The sequence below is a fragment of the Cataglyphis hispanica genome, chromosome 6 (genome assembly GCF_021464435.1).
Source record: "Cataglyphis hispanica isolate Lineage 1 chromosome 6, ULB_Chis1_1.0, whole genome shotgun sequence".
In the NCBI taxonomy this organism is placed as follows: domain Eukaryota; kingdom Metazoa; phylum Arthropoda; class Insecta; order Hymenoptera; family Formicidae; genus Cataglyphis; species Cataglyphis hispanica.
The window spans coordinates 9,470,379-9,493,499 of NC_065959.1; the positions used below are offsets into that span (position 1 = coordinate 9,470,379).

The window sequence follows — 23,121 nt, forward strand, 5'->3', positions numbered from 1 at the left end:
ACATGACAAAAATTTTCTGGCATGTGAAGAGTTTGCCTATGTACAGGGACCACGGCGCTACCAAGTAGATTATCCGGAGTTTTATGTCTATAATGGTTTTGATAAACTTTTGATTAAAATATCTCAGGAACTAAAGCTGTAATAAAAAATCTAATGGCACTTTTATCATATAATGTGGATGCAAGCTTTTGATTGCAACCAGTTTCAATAAGATTGGTGCTGTCAATCTTGAGGTACGATAATCGTTAGGTTCAGAATCCTGAAAAAAATTTCTTCTTCAACTTTCAGACTCACGTACGTATGCCCGCACGTACACATACAAAGCGATTTTGTCCCTCAAGGCGCGTTTACAGCGCTCATGTACGATTATTCGCTTGTGCAAATACGCCTTGAGAGACAATATGTATGTGCGCGCATATGTATATGATATGTATCAAGCGACGCAGTTGACAGTAGTATCGCGACGCCAAGATAAAGAGCGGGAGAGAGAGAAAAAGAGAGCGGGGGAGAGAGAGAGAGAGAGAGAGTGAGAGAGACAGCGGGAGATTGCGAGAGAGAGAGAGAGAGGGAGATTAAGAAACAGAGAGAGAGAGAGAGAGAGAGAGAGCGGGAGATAAATTGACTGCGTGAGCGCTCCACCACTACAGCGGCGCACCACTACTAGGCGTGCGGTTCACCGGCGTGCGTCCGGCTAAAGGTCGGCGCTGATTGGTCAGACTTTACTCAATAATAACTCTTTTACTAAGTGTTACACCGGGTTGGGGAGGAATGAGATATGTATAAGTGTAGATGCTGAAAATTGAAACCCTTAGGGGACCAATAAAGACTCATACATACATACAATAATCGAACTTTACCGGTTCGCAAACCTATGAATTTTTGCTATTTGTGATCGTTTCTATTTGGAGGTAATAACAAGCAATACGCTCGCTACTACCAGTCTCCCGGGTTACTATCCGCCCGGAAAGCGAGACTCGGCGCCTATTGAGTCCCCAAATATCGATACCACTACTGCGGTCCCTCTATAGCGGTAGTCCCCACCACGCACCAAACTGCGTGAGTGGGAGACCGATTGACGGCTATATAAACCGGCTCAGCGGGAGACTGACCACCAGTTCCCGATCTCAAGTTTCCGACTCGAGTCTTGAACGGTCTTGCCTGATCACACATATGAGCGTTCTCGTTACGAGTTTTCCTAGTGTTCTCAGCCATTGATTTCGGTCATCCGCTCCCTGCCTAGCCACGTATAGCGTTCTTGTTATGACGACCGAGTGTTCTCAGCCATTGGTTTCGGCCACCTAGTCCTAGTATCACAGATGTCAATTTTGAGAAGCGCCATACGGCAAATCGTAGTGGAAGGGATACATAATGGAAGGGATAGCGCAGAACGATTTGCGCATCACGTGTACGCAGATATGCTTGTGTATGTATCTCTTCCACTACGATTTGCCGTGTAGCGCGTCCAAAATTGGCATCTATGCCTAGTATACCGCCAGACTACGCATACGAATGTTCTCGTTGCAAATCGAGTGTACTTAGTCATTGGTCCGTAGACTCTAAGATTTCTCCGTTTGTATTCCAACTAATCCTAGTATACCGCCTAACTACGAGTGTTCTCGTTGCGACGACTGAGTACTCAATCATTGGTCAGTAGACCTTAAGATTCCCGTTGATATTTAAATTAATTGTGTAAATATCGCTCCCGCTTTTATTCCCACCGATTCTAGACTATAAGTTAATTTACACCTTTTAGTAACACATGTAAATATTTTGTGTTCAAAAATAAAATTACTAAGTTATAGAAAATAAAAACGAGTTTGAGTTTTCCTCCTTCGCCCGAACCCTGATATCGATAAACCGATCCGGAGCATCGGGAAAGGTGTACCGTTATAAAGTGAAGCAAAGTTTGATGTAGTGCACAATATTGTTTGCAATAAAAAATTTTTTTTGCAACTTACTAAGTTTACATATTCCAATTAAGCTTATAATTAATAAGCATCTGATGCATTATAAAATACATGAACTATACAATTACAATAAACAATCGTACGCATACCGGAATACCAGACATAAGTGAAAGAACGAAACACATAGGTCACACTTTTGACACCGACAAGATATCATTAAAGACCATGGTCTTATGGGATTTAATGTGATTGGAAAAAAAAATTTGCTGCGTGTTATTTTAATTTATCCAGTTATTGTCTTATTATTGAAAATGTATAAATCTTTTATGTAACTGCTTCAAGAACAACAAAATAAACATTTTATTGTAAAATTATTTTAATATCAACAATGTAAAGATTTACTTACCTATATTAGCGCGTGACGAACTTTTTTTCGAGAAATAACAAATTCTATGTTTTTTAATGATATCTCATCAGTGTTTTTAATAATAAAACAATAATTGGATAAATTAAAATAATCGTATGAATTAAATAATTCATGTAATTACATATCTTTGATGCAGTTATACGGCCGATAACATCAACATTTTTCAATTATTTCCAGGCCTACCGGATCCACTCGACAATCAGCTACGGTGCGCTGTCAAGTTTGTCTCGGAAAGACTACGCATGGATAACATCAAAAATTGAAGAAAAATAAAAATTTGGCTAATTAAGACAAAAGCATTTAAAATTCAAGATCGATCATAAATGATCAAATTTTAGAATGAGAAAAATAAACCATGATGGATTCTCGTTTTCCGCAACCTCTTTAATTTTCCATTGGCAGTTCTAGCTCCTCTTTTTCGGCTTCCTAAATAGATCATATTAATAACATGTATTTTTCATAAAACACTTATTTCTTTTCAAACTTAACTGATTTTGTGTTTGACGAGAGTGAAAGATTATCTGTTTCTTTTTTTTATAAGTACAATTATTCATTTTATTTTACTCGCGTCGAAAATGTACAGAATTTTCGTTTATAATAAAGGTAAAATTGTGAACAAATTATGAATAACCAGCATGATGAATCACAAGGAAAAATTTATTTGGAATCTTTTTTCCTGAATAACAACAATAGAATCTATTATTCAAGAACAAACAGAAATTCGTGTTTCAATAATATTTTCGAGTAAATTACATCCAAAAACTATCCTATTATATTAATAGGGCTATTGGAGAAAATCCCGAGATAATTTTCTAGACTTTTCTATGTTTTGACTAAATCATTCATATTTTTATCTAATATTCCTTTTTTTACCTTTGTGAGGTTTTTTTATTGTGATAAGGACTCTTTTTATATTCCAATAGTTTTTCATAATTTATCCGGTTACGATTCACAATTTATTATCAAGGAAATAGCTATAGCGTTCGAAGGGAGAATCGACGTATTACTGATAATGAAAGAAAAATATATATCTTTCACAAAAACTGTTAAACTTGCAGAAGAGGAATAAAAAAATCATATCAAATTGCGTTTTATAGATTCATATAAATTTCTTTCAGCCAACCTTGACAAATTAGCATCTTTATTAACACGTTGACGCCGGCGCGGATATTCGCAGTCCGTTCCTTGCGGCGGCGCTTCAACTAGCGGTTCGCCCCATGGGGTGGCGCGGCACCAAATTATACTGTTCACGACCCGTTACGACCTGTTACGACCTGTTACTGACCCACGATGCCCAGTCGCATGAATTGGGGAAAAACCCTAATTCGTTTTTTATGGCCATAAGCCTGGTCGACGGGCAAACGATGCATATGGTCAATATCGTACTAGGAAAAAGAAATAGTCGTGCGTTTGTCGTAAATTATGTTGAGTGCGAGCGGCGATTTCGTCGAACCTACGACTGACGATTTCCAGGCGGCCAGGCACTCGAGGCCCCAATTGTACTTGGTTTCCTGGGCCGCTGACAAAAGATGTATATTGCCGGGCTAAGTGGCCGAGGACTGTCGCGTGGTTTTCCAGAGATCGGTTTGTTTTTCCTTTGGAAAATCGCGGGCCTCGGGGTAGACTTTAGTTGGGCGAACATTGACCCACCTCTGGATCTTCGGCGACCCAATTAGAAGTATAGGGCCGCCCACGCATAGTGGAGAAGATCTGTGACTTTTTGGGAAACGAATACGCCCCAGTCGACACTTTTTGAATATATAGTGCGTGACCTAGTAATGAGGGACCATTATCGAGCATTTAGACGACGACGTGAGTTTTACTGAGTTTAGAGTTGAGGGAAAGAGAGAAAGAGTACTGTTAGTGTACATTGCTGTTAGTGTGCAAGTATTCTGTGTGAAGTGCCTGTGAGGTGCGAGGTCAGTAGAGTTCTGACATAACGAATTATCTGAGCACACATTTCTTCCGGTAAGTGTAACGGTAGTAAAAAGTTTCTTTCCTTCTAAAAAGGCGGTTAGCATTTTCCATTTTTAATTTTTGCCCATCTAAATATTAGATACAATGGATATGGAATTCAGTAATTCGTCTGATGAATCCGTATCTGGAATCATGCGAAAGAGACGAAGAAATAGAATGCTTTCATCATCATCATCGGACACGGCAACTGATATAAATACCACGGAGGAAGGAGTTTGGGAGTCTGATGTAGAGGAACAAGATGATGATGCGGAATAGCGGAAAATAGCAGAAAAATCTGCATCAGATGAAGAGTATTCGGAAGAAGAAGAGCTACTGATCAAAGAGACGAACTGCGACGATCCTGTTGCATTATATAAATTATTCTTTACGGACGAGATATTGGAGATCATCGTTGAAGAGACGAATAGATATGCAATACAGTGCATGTCCAATATGGCATCTGGCAGCAGAAGGCATCAAGAAGCCTGGAAGCCCGTTACGAAAGGTGAAATGAAAACTTTTATTGGTATTTTACTAATTATAGGTGTAGTGCGGTTACCCGAAATTAGATTGTACTGGTCAAAGAAGGAGATGTATGCAAATGCACGCGTAAAAAAAGCAATGAAACGCGATCGGTTTATATCGATATTGAAATATTTACATTTTACTGATAATTCTACTGCTAGAACCGAGGATCGATTGTATAAACTTAGAAACATTGTGGATAAAATTGTCCGTAATTTTAAAAATGCCGTCAAACCCGGTAAAAACATAGTCATCGACGAAAGCATGATTCCATGGAGAGGGCGCCTCCATTTTCGACAATATATACCAGGCAAGCGACATAAGTACGGGATAAAATTATACAAACTGTGCCTTCCGGAAGGTTATACGTACAGTATACATATTTATTCCGGGAAGGATGAAGCGAGAGTTTTTAAAAGTACATTCGGAAGATGTAGTTATGAATTTGATAGGAGATTTATTGTTCGAGGGCCGGATATTGTTCACCGATAGTTTTTACACAAGTGTTCCCTTGGCCGAGCAACTTCTCCGGAATAATACGTACATTTGTGGTACTATAAAAATGAATAAAAAATTTGTACCACCACAGGCAAAACAAAAACAAAAACGGGGCGATATTATGTCATTAGAAAATCGAAGCGGGGTAAAATTTGTAAAGTGGACCGATAAAAGGCCAGTGTGCATGCTGGCGACGTCACCAAACCACAAATGTACTATTATTCGTGGCAAAAAAAATAAATTGAAGCCAGACACTATTTTTTCGTATAATGAAGCTAAGAAGGGAGTTGATCTATCTGATCAAATAACTTCATATTATAATTGTCTACGAAAGACTGTGAAGTGGTATAGGAAAATTGTTATACAGCTGATATGCGGAACTTCTCTCGCCAATGCGTGGTACCTTCATAAAAAATGGGGAACCAAGGGAATGAAAATGTTAAAATTCACAAAAAAAATTATTGACCATATGTTGATGGATGGTGAGAATCCCCCTTGTGGGGCAATAATAACAACAAATAAAAAACATTTTTTAAATTCGTATGAAGGATCCGCGAGGAAGACGAGAAAGCGATGCAGACAATGCTATAAGCACTTAGTAAACCTAAAAGGGACTAAGTACGCCGCGAGTAGAGCAACGAAAGTAAAAACATACTGCAATGATTGTGAGGGCAAGTCGGCATTATGTATGGCATGCTTTAAAAAGTTGCACAGAAAAAATTAAATTACATTTAATTATATTCAATTTATAAGTTAAATTATAAGATGTATTTTGTATTGAATGTTTGATTGTAATATTCAAATGTTAATGTATACTGTTGAATAAAATAAAATAACATTTTGTATTACGTACTTTTTGATATAGAAGCGTGGCCCATCGGTGGGTCATGCCGCCCCACGGAACGGACAAGCTTGATCCACCGGTGGGTCATGCCGGCGTCAACGTGTTAAATAAAGACAAACTCAAAATTTTAAAATCAAAATTTCAAAATGTACAAGAAGACAATTTCAATTTATTAACACGGAAGGCCGTCTTTCAGTACGAATATATTGACTGCGTCGACAGGTTGGAAGATACGTGTTTACCACCGCGCGATTCATTTCACAGTTCTTTCACCGGTGACACTGTATCCGAGAGCGATTACGCGCACGCCGAAACTGTCTGAAAGCGGTTCTCCATTCAAACGCTAGGCGAATACAGCAATCTATATTTAAAAACAAATGTGTTGTTATTAGCAGATATTTTTGAAAATTTCCTCGAAAGTTGCATTAAAAGTTGTGGTCTTGACCCCGCGTATTACTTTACTCTTCCCGGTTACACGTGGGATGCCATGTTGAAACATACAAATATTACTTTCGAATTACTTACTGATATCGACATGGTTATGTTTATCGAACGGGGGATACGCGGCGGTTTGAGTCAATGTTCCGGCAGATACGCGCATGCTAACAAGTATATGCATTCGTACGATCCATCGAAATCTTCATCGTATTTAATGTATTTCGATGTAAACAACTTATACGGTTGAGCAATGTGTCAACCATTACCTTATGCCGACTTTCGATGGTTCGATGTCATCTCTGATTTTAACATTAGCGCGATCGCTTCGGATTCGCCTACAGGTTATATTCTTAAAGTCGATCTGGAGTATCCGCAACATTTTCACGATGCGCATGCTGACCTACCGTTTTGCCCGATACGCGATAAACCTCCAGATAAGCGGCAGGACAATCTCCTCGCGACATTATACGATAAGAAGCGTTACATGATACACTACCTGATTCGCAACCTGCAACAGTGTACGCGTCATGGTCTTCGAGTCACAAAAATACATCGTGTATTGCAATTTGCTCAATTCGCATGGCTCTGCGATTACATTGAACTCAAAATTTCGAACACTCGCGAGAAATGATTTAAAAAAAAATTTATGTAAATTAATGAATAGCGCGGTATTTGGTAAAACTATGGAAAACGTGCGCAATCACGTTGATGAAAATTATTAACAAAGTGGGACGGACGATACGGTGCAGAGGCAATGATCGCAAATCCGAATTTTCATAGTAGAAGCGTGTTTTTTAAGAATCTGATCGCCGTTGAACTGCGAAAACTTGAGATAAAATTCAATAAACTGATCTACGTCTGTATGTGCATACTTGATATATCGAAAGTGTGTTTGTACAAATTTCACCATGAATACATGTTACCGTTATAACGCACCAATTGTAAAGTCATGTACACCGATACAGATAGTTTAATTTATTACATTAAATACGACGATATATATGAGAATATGAAACGCGATTTAAATAGATTCGATACGAGCGATTATCCGGCTAACAACGCGTACGATATACCGCTTGTAAATAAAAAAGTACTGGATTTACTGAAAGATGAAAATAATGGCGCAATCATGACCGAATTCGTTGGCCTTAGAGCCAAAATGTACGCGTTGCGAGTAGATGGTAAAAAGGATACGAAAAAGGTTAAAGGCGTTAAGAGTAACGTCGTTGCGAGAACGATAACGTTTGGCAATTACACGCCATGTTTGAACGAAGAAATTGAAATGACACATCAACAATCGTGTATAAGGTCAAAATTACATGAAGTATGTAACGATGCATCCCCCATCGTTCCCGACACGTCACCCGTCGGAAGTCTGCCGCCCGGCGAACACCAGCCGGGCAGAGGCAGTGGCGCTTAGCGCCCATTTTTAAACATGCGTACGATGTTTATGACAAACACAAGCCGTTAGTGTTTGTCATAAACAAAGCGAGCACCGAACGGTACCGAACGTTTCCGGCGAATGCCGATCGCCGAAACGCGCGCTATCGGAGGCCCGCGTCGTCTCCCCCACCCCGAGGGGGATGCGAACGGCGCGGGTGTCACGCTCGCTTCGGTAGGGTATAAAAAGCCCTACCGAACGCCAGACGAAAACCAGACCGGCACCTGATTCCGCTTGAGCAGTACGCTCCGAGATAATACCAGAAACCGATCCAAGCCGTCGAAAGACAGTGAACCGGAGGTTGACGAGTTCGCAGCCTCCGTCGAGTATTCTCGACTATCTGTTCTCGAGACGAAACTCCCGTCTGAAAACCATCCGTATAAGAACGAGAGTGGACGAGTTCGCCGCTTTCCTCGAGAATTCTCGAGCTATTACGGTCCTGTCACCTGACCATCCAACCCTGCGTACAGGACAAGAGAGTGGACGAGTTCGCCGCTTTCCTCGAGTATTCTCGAGACCTAACGCTCCGACCATCCGAACGTCCGAACTTGCACCGCGTCATCGACGCATCTACCCGACTGCAGGCCTGACACCCTGCAGTCCGCGCCGAACACCCAGCTGCACGTAACACGCGTTTGAACTCACGTATCTCGCACGATATCAAATTGCGAGATATCGAGATACTGACACACGGTGTCAATACGCGCCCGCCTTACCGCGCGCACCTCGCATCAATAAGCGCGAGACGACAACACGCGCCCGCCTTACCGCGCGCACCTCGCGCCAACAACCGCGAGGCCGACAACACGAGCCCGTCTCACCGCGCGCACCCCGCGCCACGAGCCGGGCCCTTTAACGAGACGCGCAAAACACCGTCTAGACTCGCGTCATAATACACGCTCGTAGTATTAGCATCATAACACGATTTATTGTAAACGTTCTTCCGATTGTAAAGTTGACCATTGCCTAGAGTGACAAATAAACGACGTACCTAACAACTCACGTCTGTTGCGTTTCAACCCACTTCACGAATCCTGATCCCGATTGCGCTGTCCGCGCGCGTATTCGAAACCGCTCGTGAAGCGGCCCGTTACAAGTATATATCATCCGCGAGACAAAAATTGCTCTGAGTTCATACGATGACAAGCGGTATATCGTACCAGAAACGACCGACACATTATCATGGGGACATTATCGAATACCCTTATAATGTAATGTAATACAATGTAGCGTAATGTAATGTAACGTATCATAATGCATGTATATATGTGTGTATGTATCAATTTATCAATAGGAAAACAAGAAATATATATATATATATATATATATATATATATTATATTCACAAAATTTTATTTTATATAATTATACTATTAATTTATCAATATATCTTTTATATAATTATTACAATTTTAAAAATTATTTATAATAATTAAATAAAATAATTTTAAAATGTCGCCAGTAGATAAATTAATAGACAAGTGTTTATACAAACCTATATATCTAGTTTTTTGGTAGCGGTGCCCCCCGCAGGGGAGCGGTACTTACTGCATCCGTGCATACACTTTCCCATCTACACAATAATTGTGGGATGGACCTCGCTTCGCATTATAAAATATGTGCTTGAACGCAGTGGGTTCCGCTCTCCTGCGAGAGGCTCTATTACCAAAAAACTAGACACATAGAGTAAGTTGAACCTTGTTTTGCGTGGAAAAATGTAAATGTGGAATTTTGCTTTGCGTTGTAAAATATATGGAAACAAAGGGTTTCATTCCATCGAGGAGGTTCCACTTTCGGAAGATATCACCTAACCCAAACCTATTTCTGATTTAAAATTTAGTTTGGACTACGTTATATAACCCAAATTGTAGCTCGGAGTGAAATTTTTTGGGGTGGGGGTACAAGATAAAGGGCCCCGCCGTTCTCTCGCCCACGCATTGAAGCCGTAACCCTTTCAATAAAAAAAAATAACAGATTATTACAACATACACAAACTTTAATGTCAAATTTTAATTTGTCATATCTTTTAAACGAATGCTTTCCCCCACTTTTTCTTGCGGTAAATTACTCAGAAGAACTTTCCTTACATATTTAAGTGGCAGTAAAATCGGTGAAGTGTAACCTTTTATGCATATTTACCCTAATTTCTTTCTTATTATAACATTAATTATAACATTAATATTATAACATTAATATGAATTTTTACAATCTATATAATTATATTAAATCTATATAATTCAAACAAAATTCTTATACAGTTTTATTTTTAAAAACTTTGTATAACCTAATTCAATATATTCATTTATAAAGTAGTTGAAGTAGTTACTATCGTATAGTCTCTCACAGTGACGAGTTTGCTGATAGATTCTTTTGAGAATTGCGGCGATATCAAAGACAGTTTAGAGCTTTTTTTTATGATAGAAACTTGCTTTCATGCATGAATAAATGTTATATTGGCGCGTATTTATATGAAAAAAATTGTCGCCAATGTGAATTATGCAATTGATGATTGGTCTTTATCCATGGAGAAACAATCTTATGTAATAATGATAGGATATGCATGATTAGGTCGAATAATTACTATCTCTCAATTGATGATTAGCCTTATAATCTTTTCCTTCTATTTTATTTCTATCATCTTCGGAAATAAACAACAGATGGTATCAATATTTCTGTATTTGTAATTTTTTTTTTAATTACTTTTTTTCTTTAGTTATACAGAGTGTCCCAGATCACCTGTACACCTCTTTTAAAATAAAAATAAATGACTTTTATCAAAAATCGCGAACATTTTTTAAGTAAATCGGGTATGCTCTATCGAATGATGATATTTTCAACTTTTGAATCCGGAAATACGCCATCAAACGTTTGATACAAAAGTTTCTTATTTTTTCACGTACAATTTGAATCTGTAATAAAAAGTACTATGTTCCCCTTAAAAAATTCAATTTTCTATCCGAATGGCGTATTTCCGGTCGGATTCAAAAGTTGAAAATTTTATTTTAAAAGAGATGTACGGGTGGTCTGAGATACCCTGTATATTATATATATTATATTATCATAATTAAAATAAAATTCAGCGATTGTAATAAAAATAATTGATATAATTTTGTTTAAATCTATAATGGATATTTCACGACTTATATTATATATTAGATTCATTATAAACGAACAATCATTATAAACAATCTCTAACTAAAAAGATTTATTTCTTGATTTAATTCTTGTGTATGATAATGAACTTTATACACATTTTTTTTCACCATATTATATTTTAATACTGTATTTGTATATTATGTACTCTGTGTATAATTTAAAAACATTGTGTATAATATATCTGGAAATATTTTTTATAACAGGTTTTACCTATTGGAAATGACACTGAAACTTTATGGATTTTTATTCTTCCGTCATCATGTTTATTTAAAGGAATTTCGTATTCCACGTATAAAGCAATTCTGGTCATGCAAATATTACAGGCATTTATAATCTTCATAGCAAAATGCGCAAGCGACAGGTTTTTCTTTGCAATTACCATGCATCTCTGTGGCCAACTGGAGCTTTGAAGATTCGCTTCGTTGAAATCAGAAGAAAAATTGCTGAGAGAAATCATCAAAATTTGTTGGGGCCATGGATTAGAAGGCATTACAAATTGAGAGTATTAGCTAGAAATATCGAAGACAGCTTTAATTTCAATTTATTGATTCGGTTATCAATAACTACTATAGTCATTGCCGTTTCAGGTATACATATGTCATAAACAAACTTATTCAATTTCTCTGCTATTTTAATTATTTATTTCACAAAAATCAATTTTAAAAGACTTTACGACAAAGAATTAAATTTTTAATATAATATTTTACATAGATTTACAGAATAATAATTACTAATTTATTTAAATTTGTAAAAATTAGAGATTTTTATAATCAACATAAGTAAAGAAAGCTTAATAAATAAGATAATATTAAAAAAAAACACATATTAAAGAGCATGTAGAAAAAATAATGTAGTAAAAGAAATAATACTTTTTAGGAATGTGTATCATTGTATCTATTAAGCATCGAGACTATATTAACATGGTGAAGAGTGTGTGCTTTATCCAATTTTTTATCATACAATTCTTTTTGTTCACACACGCTGGTGATACTTTGCGAAATCAAAGTGAATCGATCGTTTCAACAATATACGATTCAACATGGCACAAATTTTCGTCCACCGCAATGAAAGATTTGATACTTATTATGATGAGAACGAAGTTTCCATTGCAGCTAAGTGCTGGAAAATTTTTTTATATTACGCGGAGCACAACTGATATTTTAAGAACTGCCTTGATATACATATCGTTTTTACGGATGACAATGGCAGAATAATTATATCATCATATGACGATTCATATTTATTTATACCATATTATGACATGTAGATAAATTGTAGATAAATTATAGATAAATAAACTAGAAAATATATTTATATTTCAATATATATTCTTTAATCATTGTGTTTATACTTTTTCTATTTCTTGAACAAATTGAACAAATATATGACAAAATCAAGTATGTCCATCTCGCCCTCTCTCGTAGAAGGAATGCGTACTACACTTTTTCCTTAAATAGAATATAACAAAACTTTAATTTTATACATATAGGGTGTCCGGTAATTTTTGACACACCCGAAATGTGATAGTAGATTAAGTCAAATTGAAAAGAAAAACCGTGTATCATTTTTTTCTATAATGTTTAATAAAAAAGTTATTATTGAGTAAAGTCTGGCCAATCAGCGCTGATCTTTAGCAAGACGCACGTCAATGAGTCACGCCTAGTAGTGGTGCGCCGCCGTAGCAGCGGAACATTTTCATACATTACCAGACGTGCGGCTCACTGACGTGCAATTAGCTAAAAGTTGGCAATGATTGGCCAAACTTTATTAAATAACTATTTTATTAAGCGTTATAAGAAAAATGGTAAAGGACTTTTTGGTTCAGTTTACTGTGCTCTACTCGCTCATGAGCATTGGCACAATCTTTATCAGACACTCTGTATATGTATATACAAGTTGTTGAAAACAAAAAGACTAAAATATTTTAAGGATATTTAATATGCTCAACAAGTCTAAAAATCTTAACAAACATAGGTCCGCAAATGAGATGTTTTTGAGATATTTTTATTTTTTTGTTTTTAATATTTTTTATTATTTTTTATTATTTTATAATTTATAATTTTTATTTTATATTTTTATTTTTATAATATATGCAAAAAGATAACAGCTGGCGTTTCACATTCTTATTAGAAATAAATTTTCAAAATGATCTCTTTCCATGTCTGTGCAGACTCTGCAAAACATAATTTCGTTCTCTTTCAAATATACCTGGATTCATTCTGATTGTGACGCACATTTCTACATGATGTAATTGTTCCAAATTATTTATTGGTTCTGCATACTACCAGATTTTTTAAATAATCCATAAACCATTATTTGCTATTTAGTTGCATGATCTTCTAAGTCTGTAGAGCTGCCAGATCGTGGGAAATGGGAATCCTCATCATTTATTATTTACTAACACATATGTAATTGCTACGTCATAGCGTGTACGTGAGCCGACGATGCACGAACTCAGGATTGCCAGATTGGACGAGATTGGAATAAATCCCCTTAAAATATTTCCCCTTAAAACTTTTTTTCAACACTGTATGTAAATTTAATAGAATATTTATCAATTATTAAATTAAGTATTTTTATAGACAAAATTTTTTTATTTTATATTTAATTAGATATTAGCACATATAACGTACAATATTTTATATTTTCCATATACACACACACAGCTGTTATTATTCTATTGTTATTAGTTATTATAATAAAATATCGAAATTTTTTAAATAATAACACATAAAAATAATGACAAGAAAAAAATATTTAAAAATAAAATACTAATTTATTTTTTTTTTTGTTATCCACTTATCAGTAAAAGCAATATTTCGCAAGAGACTAATATCGTTGAATTCGATGGTTGGTGGAGTGTATAAGTAAATATTAGAATATACAATTATAAAATTATATTAAATATTTATTTTATTTTAAAATTATTATACACATATTTGTATCCTTAATTTGTTTAATATAGTATATATATATATATATATATATATATATATATATATATATATATAGGATACCCTATGTATATATATATATATATATATATATATATATATATATATATATATATATATACGGGGTATCCTAGACCACCAGTACACCCCTTTTCTTTCAAAAACTAAGCATTTTAGAGTAAAAAGTTTTGAACAAAAATTGTATGATTTTGAGGAGAACATAAGATGGTGTCATTGGTTTGACCTTGGATGGCATAAGGTCGGGATGGGTTAAGATCAAGGACACCTTTAATTTCTTAAATAGAATCCCCTATTTTTTATTGCATATTCTTATAGCTTATGTCGAGAGCTTTCCAAAACACTATAATAAAGTATTTTTTCATTAAGAATTTTTTGAGTTATTTTGTATCATAATCTGCCATATTTTAGTATAAAATATCTCGAAAATTATTCAGTGTTCGATGATTATATCGTAATACTTTTATGTACAGAATAATAAGATGAATCAAATGGTGTAAAAAAAATAAATAATTGTTATAAAAAAATGTATTGCAAATAATTGTATACTTTTTTTAAAAACAATTATTTTCTGTACACCATTTGATTCATCTTATTCTGTATATGAAAGTATTACGATACAATTATCAAACACTAAATAATTTTCGAGATATTTTATACTAAAATATGTTAGATTAAGATACAAAATAACTCAAAAATTTCTTAATCAAAAAATACTTTATTATAGTGTTTTGGAAAGCTCTCGACATAAGCTATAAGAATATGCAATAAAAATTAGGGAATTCCATTTAAAAAATTAAAGGTGTCCTTGACTTGACTATTTCTTTAGCATTTCGAAATTGTAAATATACATATATGTATCCCATACGCGATACACTGGATTTTTCTGGAAAAAATGATAAATTGCATGGACTGCAAATTTTGCCTTGTCGGTATTTTTTATGCACATTTAGCCCAGTCAAATTAGACCAAAGTAAGGCCAATCTGCGGAACAATTCCCAAAAGACTGGATTTTGGTATACAGCGAGATATTGTCATTTGAAACAATGTTTCAAAAGTCACCATCGATACTATTCCTGCTAAAAATTTTATAAGGAGTGAAAAGGGTTAAAAAAAGTTTTTCGGGAATATTTTTGAAAATATTGATTTATCAGCATACATAATAATTATGAAATTTATAGCTTATGAAGTTTACTACAAAAAAGATCTCATTACTTTTTTGTATAATCAACTATTTTGGAGATATTTGCGTGCGAATATATAACTCAAAATAAAAACAGTTTTTCGCGAATATCTTTGAAAATATTGATTTTTCAGTATACATAGTTATTATAAAATTTTTGGCTTATAAAATTAACTATAAAAAAGTCTTATTATTTATTTTTGCAGAACCAACGTTTTTTTAGTAAAACGGTTCACAAAGTCTCTCATAATTTATCAATAAAAATATATTTCTTTCCACACCGTTGAAATAGAATACATTTACTATACGTTAAGCTATACAATACGTTTTTTTTGTACGTGGTATCCTCAATAGTCCTAATCTACATTTTTTTTTCAAATTGAAATCAATTCTCTGCTTCTTTGCAAGTTCTAAAGCCTTCTCAATTTTAATGACCTCTGCGTGACCTCTCTTCCTTATTTTTACAGTTTCCGCTAAGAAATCTGTCTGATCAAGTTCTTCGTTGATCGTCAGCGTAGGTTCTTCCGTGGTATCTGCTGTTACATTCAAGTAAGATTGGCCATGACAATTATATACACATACTGCAGCGCAAGCCAATTTTTCTGCAACTACAGTTAAAATCGTAGCAATTAGAGCAATTGCAGAAAAGTGTTCAACAGTACGTCAGGAGCAGGAAGTAAAAGAGTTTGAATCGGCTTCAAACTTTTATTTACGATCATTCATCCCATAATATTTTATAATATTTCTATATACACATAAACCACTGTATGAGGTCTATATTCTGAATTGTATATTTGCACGCAAATATCTCCAAAACAGTTAATTATGCAGAAAAAAGTAAGAGATCTTTTTTGTAGCAAATTTTATAAGCTACAAATTTTATAAACTATGTATGCCAAAAAATCAATCATATTTTCAAGGATATTCGCAAAAAGCTGTTTTTATTCTGAGTTGTATATTTGCACGCAAATATCTTTGAAACAGTTGATTATGCAAAAAAAATAACAGATCTTTCTTGTAGCAAATTTTATAAGCTACAAATTTCATAATAACTATGTATGCCGAAAAATCAATATTCTCAAAGATATTCGCGAAAAACTATTTTTTACTCCCTTTTATCCCTTATGAAATTTTTAGCAGGGGTGGTATCGATGGGGACTTTTGAGACATTGTTTCAAATGACAATATATCGCTGTATACCACAAAATCCTATCTTCTAAATTTTTCCGCAGACAATATCTAATTTGACTGGGCTAATTGTACAATTCAAACGACAGCAGACAATAATACGATAATCGAGCAATTTGCCGACCCGATATTTCCAGATCTTGTTAGTGATAACACTAATGGATATTTACCTTGTCTGCGAAAATTCTTCCAGGGATCCGATTTATATGTATGTGGTGGCCGCAAATGCGATGCTAGTAATTGTCATACTTATCCTGCTGCGGCTGCAGTGATCCACATCTGGAATAATGAGTTGATTAAAGCGTCATGTGAAATCTCTCGTTTTTTTATTCTTAAGAAAAAATTATGTTTTGTTTTAATTAAATTATCCTTCTTTTTAAATTAATTATATATTTTACAATATATTAAAAAGATTCTCATATTCGCAATTTATGTGTGTATTGTACATATTAAACAAGTAAATTTTTTTAAAGATATTGTATTACTTTAAATTATACTAATTAATATTATATACTCAATTATGTCATTAATTTTAAAGCAATACTTAAAATAAAGATAAATTTCTTCTCGTTATCTCGCTTACGAATGTAAACAATCAACGCAGTTTTAAATAGAGAGTCGACCAATCTATTCTCTGACATTCAGGATTGGTACAGCATCGAGAATGCGAAATTGCGCGAGATTATGATCCAGCACGCATGCATAAGAATACTATCATTGTTCCTATTTCATTCGGGATTCTTTCATGCTGTACATGTTGCGACTCTTACCTGTTATGACTGCTGTGAATGAGAAGACATTTTACCTTCTAACATCCTGCCTTTTCGAACCTGTCAACAGCATCCAGTATGGCCTTATTACATTCTATCCGATAGTTTAATTATTCATTGCCTATGACGGAAACTGCTGTACGGAAGGGATATTTGTCGGTATTACGCTGCATCTCTACGGACAACTCGAACTCCTGATGATTTATTTCCAACAGATCGGTTGGTGCAACCACAAGCGCAAAAGGGGCAGCGTCGTTGGAGAACTTGTAATCAGACATCGGCAATTGATAAGGCTCATCGAGACTATTAAAGATACTTATAATATTGTAATTTTGACTAAAATCTTCACTAACGCCATTTTGATATCCATAACAGGTAAGTCCGTGAGGCATTTCCGTAATTGATTTCATGCATAGAGAAAGATTTAGATTTAGACTTATTAATATATCTATAATATTAATATCTGAAACAATATATTTGTAATATATTTTCATAAAGATATAAAATATTATAATAAACAAATAAATAAATAAAATATTATAATTTTCCAATTAAATCTTTTAATTATTATTTAATGCATAAAAATTTAAAAACAAAATATATATAAAATATTTGAGAAATTTTACATAATTTTTTCTAATTTTTTAGATTTTATAAAAATAATTAATTTATCATCAAAAAAGAAAAAGTTTGTGTAAAAGAATTGTAAAACTGAAAATATTTGGAATTTATGTCAATGTGTGTGTATTATATATTTATATAATCATATGTTTTACAAAAAAAATTAATTGTAATTAATTTATTTAGTTAATTAATTAATTAGAGAGATTTTTGTATATAACATTTCTTCACTAAAAAAATTTTTGGAATTGGAACACTACAAATTGAATAAAATTCCGAAAACGATAAACTTCCAATTGCGTTAAAATTTTAACCAAAGCTTGTCCTCGATTTGAGTATAAAGCACCTTGAGTTGTTTACCGACGAGGTTCTATTTGCCCTCTATACCCCCAAAGTACCAAACATTTTTACTGTATATCTTCGAAAATATTGATTTTAGGAAAAAAAAGTTATAGACAAAAAATGAAGCCCTTAAAAAACTCTACAAAAAAAAGTTATACATTTTTCACATAAACCTATTATTTTGGAAGTTACGTGATAAAATAATAATTTTAACGCTATCGTGTTAATACAACGTATCAGACTTGATTCATAAAATAATATATTAATAGATTTTCTTCAGTTGTAGATTCTCAAACTAATTTTTTCTTGTAAACCCATGTGAAGCATCACTTTGCATTAAAACGTATGCGTGGAAACAGTATATTTCGCGCCCTCCCCCTACGGCGGATGGAGGCTCCACTACCATTAAAATTAGACACATTGATTTGGATTGAACTTCGCTTAGCGTGAAAACTTGTAAACCATGTGGAACCTCACTTCGCTTAAAAAGTATATATGTGGAGGCAGTGTGTATTAATACGATATTAAAATTATTATTTTATCGCGTAACTGCTAAAATAGTAGGTTTGTGTGAAACATGTACAACCTTTTTTGTTCAGTTTTTTAATAGCCTTATTTTTTGAAACTTGAAGCTTGAAATTTCTTTTTCTAAAATCAATATTTTTGAAGATATACAGCAAAAATGTTTAGAACTTTGAGGGGGCATAGGGAACAAACGGGGTCTCGTCGGCTGTGCGCGAATGTGATGTGAACGCGCGAACGAGCGTGCCACGGAAAGTTAACTCCTTGACATACAATGACGTCTGAGGGACGTCATTCATTTTATGTGCCATTGTAGACTTTGACGTCTCCGAGACGTCAAAAACTATCTTCGGCGAACACCGCGTATATTGTTAGATTCTTTAACTGTTTCAGTCGTGTATCGATGCTGTTTTGTTTACACCGCTTAAGATGCTTCTACCCCCCCCCCCTCAAGTACATAAATACCGATAAACAAAATCGCATCGGCATACCAATAATAAACACAATGAAAACAATAGTCAGTATAGCAGTGATCTCGCACGTCGAACGCCATAGTACATATTTGAATTTAGTAAAAATTAGAAATAGTTCTCCCAGCATGTCTGAGTTGAATGTATTATATGAAAGTGACGATGAAAGTCTATTGGACTATTCTAGTGATGATAATGATTATTCAAGTGATGCTTCAGATTCAAGTGAAGCTAGCTCTGTTCGACAAAATCTGCGTAAACGTAGACCTATTTCAAGCAGAGATGATTTTGATGTAGAAGAGGATGAATGGAATTGGAAAGAAAAAGAAAATATTGTCAATATAAAACAATTTACTGAAGTTCCCGGTATCAATTGTTTAGTTCTACGAAGATTGGGTATAAATATAACACCTCTGTGTGTTTTCAAACAAGTTTTATGTGATGATTTTTTTGAAATAATAGAGAAACGAATAGATATGCAGCACAAATGAAAATGAAACAGAATACGAAAATGAACGAGGAGTGGTATCCACTAACAAATGATGAAGTTAGAGCATATTTTGCGTTATGCATTATAATGTCGCAGATAAAAAAATCTAAAATAGACATGTATTGGTCAAAACGAAAAATATTAGAAACACCCATATTTTCGCAAACTATGCTTCGTAAACGTTTTTTGGCCATAACGCACTATCTTCATTTTGTGGATAATGAGATGGTTTCTAATGAAGACAGAATACGAAAGGTTCGATCCGTGGTGGATTACTTGAATACCAAATTCCAACAGTTATACATTCCGGAAGAAAATATCATGACGAATCCCTAATGAAATTCAGAGAGCGGCTAAATTACATACAATTCATAGCATCCAAACGAGCGAGATTTGGAATTAAATGCAACTAGCCAAACCCCTTTTAGGGAAAGGATACACCTTATTCTTAGATAACTGGTATTCGTCTCCTAATTTATTCAAAATTTTGCACGAAAAAAATACAAATGTTGTTGGAACGGTGAGAAAAAATCGGAAAAATATGCCAAAGAAGCTAGCATCGTATAAGCTAAAAAAAGGAGAAGTAAGAACACTATCTTGCAGAGGTATTTTGTCCTTACGCTGACATGACAAGAAGGATGTGTATATAATAAGCACGAAACACTCAAAAGCAGAAATGATTGATACGGGGAAAATAAGAAGAAAGAAGGGAGGCGAAGAAGAAACTGTGTTGAAACCGACTTGTGTTGTGGAGTATAATCGTGGAATGGGAGGTGTCGATAGGCAAGACCAATGTCTTGCATGTTTCCCTCTCATGCGAAAATGTGTAAAAGGATATAAAAAAATTTTTTTTTATATGTTTGATGTAGCTATTTATAATGCTTATGTTTTACATTCCAAGTTGCCTACTTCACAAAAGCAATCGATTGTAAATTTTCGATTGGATATCGCAGAAAATATGCTCTGTAATTTATCTCTCCCGAACTATCCAACACGCGGCAGACCGTCGCAAAGTGAATGCCCAACTCGGTTACAAGCAAAACATTGGGCACATTTTCCGGAACATATATCTGCGACAAATAAAAAGGAACATCCTGCAAAGAGATGTCATGTGTGCACAAAACATAATATAAAAAGTGAAACAACTTGGCAATGTAAAACATGTTTAGTTCCTCTACATATTCCCAAATGTTTTGAGATGTTTCACACATTACAGAATTACTAAATTATTATTTTATAGTATTACTTAATTATTGTACATTATCAGTATATATCAATCATATTGAAAATTATGTAAATTTGAAAATAAAACGTTCTGTTTCTAAGCTTATACATGAGTGTCCAGTTGAGCAAAATTAAATGGTATTCTTCGGACGCGTCGACACGCATTTTATTTGTATGTCAAGGGGTTAAGCGCGAAGTCAGACGGACAACGAACAGACACACCCGCGAGTATCGCAACACGATTAAGTCTAGAACGATGCACTATGTATGTACACTAATCACACAACATATTACGTGTGTCACACGACTGTAATCGTAATTCTCACGCGGCGAATCAACAGCGATAAATCGTCTGTCTCGGAATAACTCCGGTAAAGACACAACGGCACTGAAATATATGAATATTTCTCCACGAAACTGAATTTCAGTTATCACTAGGATAGCGTGCACATGTCGATTGTTCTTAGCGGACTGCGCAAACTGCGGCCATCGGCTCACTTTTATCAAGTCGCCGCTTTCTCGAAGGATTCAGAAGGCTCCCGAAATTTGCTCATTTTCGCCGATCGTTTTTATGTGACTTGTTTGTCACAATTTCATCTTGGATCCTTCAAGAAGGGCGACGGTGTTTATTGATGTCGCGCTTTTTGGCTCGGTCGCAAAAACGCCGCCTCGCATTGCGTGCGCGGCGACCACGCGGTCGCGCGGCATCTCCATGCTGAGTTCGAGATGGAATGACAATCTCGAACATTGGCAAAAAACCCTTAAGATGCTTTATACTCAAGTCAAAGATTTTGATTAAAATTTTAGCGCAATCGGAGGTTTATTGTTTTCGGAACTGTACCCAAATTTTTATTATATAAGAACATTTCATATATGTGTTACTAAGATGTTGCAGTAAAAATAAGTCATTTTTAGAATAAAAATTCAAGTTTTTATTTGTGTGTAAAACACCTCTTCCTTTCCATCATTTTATTAACAATAAGCGAAACAAGCGAACAAAGAAAAAACAAAATGTATTCTATTTACAAATTATATTAGTTTTTAAGAGGAATAAAAAATAAATTTGGACAAAACGGAACTAATTATTACTGAATGTTTAAAAAAATAGAATTTTTTCTCTATTTCTTTATTTTATATTTATATTTTATAGAATGTAGTATATATTAGTCGGAATAGCAATTTACAATAAAATTATTGTCCGGAAAAGATCAATATAGAAATGAAACGTACTGACGTTTAAGGTTTCGGACGTATCAAATCTTTGTATATTCATGACACAATCATAACAACGAAGAGTATTGTGATAATGATTATCATGTTGCTGCAATCCATTCTATACTCGCGGGCGAATTTGAGAGATCAAAGCGAGGCCCTATCTTTCGCGGTTTATGACAGCAATTAGTGCGATTTTTTGATCAACAACATAAAAGATCTAACATTTATAATGATAAAAATGAATATATTTATATGTCTAACTGCCAGAAAGTTTTTCTACGTCACGCGTGCCACATTTACAGATATCCTGAAGACCGCAGTATTCTATTTATCTTACGTGTTATGATTGAAAAACGGTAAACTTGCATAAAAGGGGACCCTCCTCGTATGACTTTGATCTTGACATATGTTATCAAGGTCATGACCCTGAACAACATACAAAAGATTTTAGCCGTTGGTCATTATTAATTAAAAAGTTATTAACAAAAAAGGTATGAAAAATATAACAGTTATTTTGAGTATTGAAAGGCATAAACAATTAATATGAATGTGGAAATAATATATGTATGAAAGAAGAAAATCATTAGCAGTGAATCGTTGATATATTGAACAGTTTTTTTTTAAAGCAGAAAATAATTGATTGATTTAATGGTAAAACTGCGCACATTTTCGCATGAGGCGCGCACGCATACACACACACACACACACACACGGGGGGGGGGAGAGGCTGTAAGAGGGGGGATATAAAGCGCTTGCTTGTAAAGCAAAAGTAAGCAGTATTATTATGGCTGTTCACATATACTTGCGATTCTATCTATACGGTGTCAAAAATGTAAATTGTATTTATAATATTTTGTTAATAACTTTTTAACGAATCGTGACCGCCACGTATTTCAAAGTCAAGATGATTCAGGACAACATATGATGTC

General features: G+C 34.5%; 2 pseudogenes; both read left to right on the top strand.

Annotated features, from left to right (window-relative positions):
* The first annotated feature begins 7,607 nt into the window (after positions 1-7,607).
* LOC126850597 (odorant receptor 47a-like) lies at positions 7,608-12,409 on the top strand (annotated as a pseudogene).
* A 3,766-nt stretch (positions 12,410-16,175) lies between these two features.
* On the top strand, positions 16,176-22,538 carry LOC126850598 (uncharacterized; annotated as a pseudogene).
* The last annotated feature ends 583 nt before the right edge of the window (positions 22,539-23,121 follow it).